Genomic DNA, 4,299 nt, shown 5'->3' on the forward strand with positions numbered 1-4,299 from the left:
GGATGCAATGTGGCACATTGATGTCAGTGCCTCAGGATATTCATTATACTGTGCAGTGATATACAAATATACAAGGATGGCAATGCCTAGGAGTGTTCTTTATATTGTGCAGTGAGGTAGGAAGAGAGCAGTGCCTACGGGTACTCTTTATTCCATGCAGTGACGCAGTATGATGGCAGTGCCTCTGGATATTATTTATTCCATGCAGTGATGCAGTAGTCTATTCCTGCTTTGTGGGTTTGTTCTGTGGGTTTAGTATTGTTTGTGTTCTGGGGTAGGGTGCTACTCGCCGAAAAAGCAATTCAACACCTTGGGGGTAGCAAGTGCTATATAAATGTATACCTTTTCCCTCTCAATCCAAATGACTAACACATCCACCACTCAAATTACTTTCATATTTCACTATACTAATTTGCCACTAATCCTTTATGGATTTCGTAGTAGCATGCTACTCGCCAAAAAAGCGATGCAATGCCTCATCAGGGGTAGTAAGTGTGACATAAATCAAAATACTATACATTGGGCCTTAGCAGGGAGTATGTGTGTGGGAGGACTGTGCAGGCAGTGTGTACCGCATCCATGTGTGAGGCAGCGAACAAGTCCCGTGTATGCAAATCAGGAAGGAGACTGGAGTACAGTACATACAGATGAACCAGTGCCATCTTAAGGTCTTTTGGAGACCCGGGGAAGACTTATTTTGGGATCTCCAGATCAGGAAAACCTTACAACTTCACTGCACAATGAGAGATACTTTCAGGAACAGCACAAAATGAAGAGTAACATCTGCCTGCCAAATGGCACTTCAATTAAACATTGTTGATCACTGGCGTAAACTATTCAATTTTTGTTGCAGATAAGAGGCTTAATATTCTATTTTCGTGAAGGAAGGCCTTATCACCTGGAAACCAAAATCAGCAGAGGAAACCAGCAGAGCAAGATTTTCTTTTCTTTTTCAGATATACCAGTCCAGCCTCCAAGAAGGAAGTTCTACATTTACCATGGCTACTAGTAGCTTATCTGCTTCTGCTCTGAAGCGCAAGTCTATGCAGTCTTCAATGATTGACTTCCTACCGTCACTGAAGCGCCAGCGTGTTACAGGGGAGTCTTGTCCAGTGCAACCAACTAGTGATGAAGCTAGTAAAACCCAGCAAGAGTCTGACAGGGACAGTCCACCATTAGAAAAACTTCAACGTGTGCCAGAGAAAGAAACTGTCAAACTCCCTGACTGCTGGAACACTAAACAGTGGTATTACTTTCAGGAGGAATATAAATGGTTGTATCTTAAGTCAGGCAATATTGGATGTTCTTCCTGTAAACGGGCTAAATCAACAGGTCTTTCAGTGCAAAATAACACCCAAGGCATGCGCGTAAGTAAAGTGTGGGCAGATGGCGAGGTTGGTCCTTCCGGTGACGGAAAAGCTTTCAGGCAGAAACAGCTCAGGAAGAAGATTATGGAGCATAAGGCGAGCGCTGGTCACTTGGCAGCTGAGGACATTCTTACAGCTCAGCAGAAAAATACATTGGTGGTGGCAGTACACGAATGTAATGCAAAACATATGGAGAGCACATGCAGGGTATTTGACACTGCCTACTACTTGGCAAAAAAAGATCGCCCTTTCACTGACCACCCTGATCTAATTCTCCTTCAGGCAAAGAATGGCAGCGCAATGGGACGTGTTTTGCAGAGCAATGTGACTGCAACTGAAATAATAAAACACATTGCATTGGAAATGCAACAAAGATTGGTCTGCTATATCAGACAACACAAACCAAAGATCACAGTATTAATTGATGAGAGCACTTCTATTAGCAATGCTTCTACCTTGATCATCTACCTCCGTGGCATTTTTGGAAATGAAAGTACCCCAGTGACCATCTATTTCGGCCTCCTGGAGCTGGCAGAAACTAATGCTATTGGCGTAAAGACCGCTCTCCTAAGCTACTTTGAAAAAGTTGGACTCACAAAAAGTCTGCTTCATGATATCTTGATTGCGGTATGTACTGATGGAGCAGCAGTTATGTTTGGTAAAAAAGGAGGAGTAGTAGCATTGTTGAAATCAGAATTTCCAAATCTTGTACTGACATGGCACTGTTTGGCTCACAGACTAGAACCTGCTGTGGCAGATACAGTTGATGAGGTTGCAGGGGTCAATCACTTCAAGATTTTCATGGACTCATTGTATGCCACATACAGCATGTCACCAAAAAACCAGAGAGAGCTAAATCTTGCCGCCAGCGAGCTATGTGTACAGCTTCAGAAGATAGGGAAAATGCTTGATACTAGATGGGTAGCATCCAGTTACAGATCTGTGAAAGCTGTTTGGAACTGCTTCCCTGCCTTGTGCAAACATTTTGAGAATGCTTCTAAAGACCCATCCAGACCCATAAGAGACCGGAGTAAGTATGAAGGTCTCTTGAAGAAGCTTACATCCTATTCTTTTATCAGAGATTTGGGGGTAATGTGTGATGCACTTCAAGAGCTCAAAGACTTATCACTCTCCTTACAGAAGAGGGATATTACAATTGTTAATGCCCACAGACTTTTGGTTAGTCAAGTACGCATATTTATAGCAATGAAGGACTCCCCAGGACTCTGCGGCTCAGAGAGCAGTGGACGAGGGCAAATTCAAGAATGTTCCTCTTTCCCATGGTAGAAGCAACTCTGTTGCCCTTAATCAAAATCAGTTTTACCAAAGCCTGTCTGTAAATATAAATAAACGATGTGCCCCGGATTCTGAGAAAGAACTTATAGCCAGCTTCAGTGTGCTAGATGCAAGCAACTTGCCTTCTGGTGATGAATGTATTCTTTATGGGGAAACAGATATCCAGAAACTGTGTTCAGAGTTTCAGCTGCCAGCAAGAGATACTATCCAAGCTTTTAGACTTTTCAAAGATTTTGGTGGAAAGAAAACCCCTGAAGCATTAAAAAAGTTAGTCGTTTGCATGGAAACCCTGCCAGCAAGTAATGCGGATTGAGAGAGAGGTTTCAGCGCAATGAACTTAATTGCTTGTCCAACAAGGGCCTCTCTTCTTGTAGAGACCATTTCTTCATGCCTATGGGTAAAACTCAATGGTCCTCCATTTGAAACATTTGATGCGAAGCTGTATGTGAAGAGTTGGCTTGCAAAAGGTAGAAGGTCCGCTGAAGAAAATTGTTGTGAGAAACCCCAGCAAAATAATCACACTGAATATCTTCAAGGGTTTTGGGGAATCCTGCAATAGATTTCTAAGTAATATAAATAATTTTTACATGTTTTTTTAAAGTGTTTGGTATTTGTATGGCTTATACTTAATAAATATACTTTTTTGCCTATTTTATTATCCTTTGCTGGATGCAACTTCATGATTTTCTTAAGCACACAATGCTAGTTATCTTGATTTAGACCACGCCCCTACTCGGATAGACCACGCCCCTACTTGGATAGGCCACACCCATTTATGAGAGTAGCCACGCCCCTTTTAGAGCACCCCCCAGTTTTTTTTCCCCACTTAAAGCCCTGGGCTTCGCCTTATTCAAAAGGCTGCGTTACACCACTTAATGTGGCTTAACACTGCCCTTGCAGGTACCCTTGCACGCTGCTGCAAGGGTACTTGCATTGGCGCTTAGTCGTGAAACTTAGCCCCATCACAGGGGGAAAAGCAAGCCTGCACCATGTCCTTGTGAATATGGTGCAGTCTTACTTTTCCGAAGTGGCGGAGAGAGGCGCTAATCCAAGTAGGCTAACGCCTCTTTCTGCCACTTCCTTGTGAATTTCCTTCTTAGAAAGAGGAAACTGCATCTGAGGATTGTTTTTGTGCAAGGGTTCCCTCCCTGCACTAAACCAAGCCTGCCTGCAATGCAGGCACTCTTACAACATGGCACATGGGTGCCTGTATTTGCACTAGGGAGGGAGCCAAGCATACACCAGAAGTAGGAAAAGACAGAAAAGAACCATATAATGGTAAATACGATACATTCATGCCCTTTCACTCAGCACAGCGCAATGGCTTTCTGCGTTGCGTTGTACTAATTTTCGAAAAATGTGCCCTAATGTGTTTTGTTTATTTATTTTGAGTACAAAAATCCACCAGTGATGTTGGCATGGCCCATTTTGCTCCACCCAAGTATGAGTGGTAAAGGACCCCTAATTTGAATTACTCCTAGGCCTACTATTTTATGCAAAACACATTTCTTTAAAAAATGTCTCAGTGTAAGGTAATGATATTCTTTTTTTTTCTAATCCATAAGATTTCCTACCACCTTTACTTAATGTTTCCTCTTTTTCTGCCGATTCAGGCTATAAAATAAATAATGATGAA

At 42.5% G+C, this 4,299-nt stretch overlaps 1 pseudogene; it reads left to right on the forward strand.

The window, feature by feature from the left end:
• Positions 1–998: 998 nt before the first annotated feature.
• LOC144820329 (E3 SUMO-protein ligase KIAA1586-like) lies at positions 999–3,222 on the forward strand (annotated as a pseudogene).
• Positions 3,223–4,299: the final 1,077 nt, after the last annotated feature.

This window comes from Lissotriton helveticus, chromosome 2_1 (genome assembly GCF_964261635.1).
Source record: "Lissotriton helveticus chromosome 2_1, aLisHel1.1, whole genome shotgun sequence".
Taxonomy (NCBI): domain Eukaryota; kingdom Metazoa; phylum Chordata; class Amphibia; order Caudata; family Salamandridae; genus Lissotriton; species Lissotriton helveticus.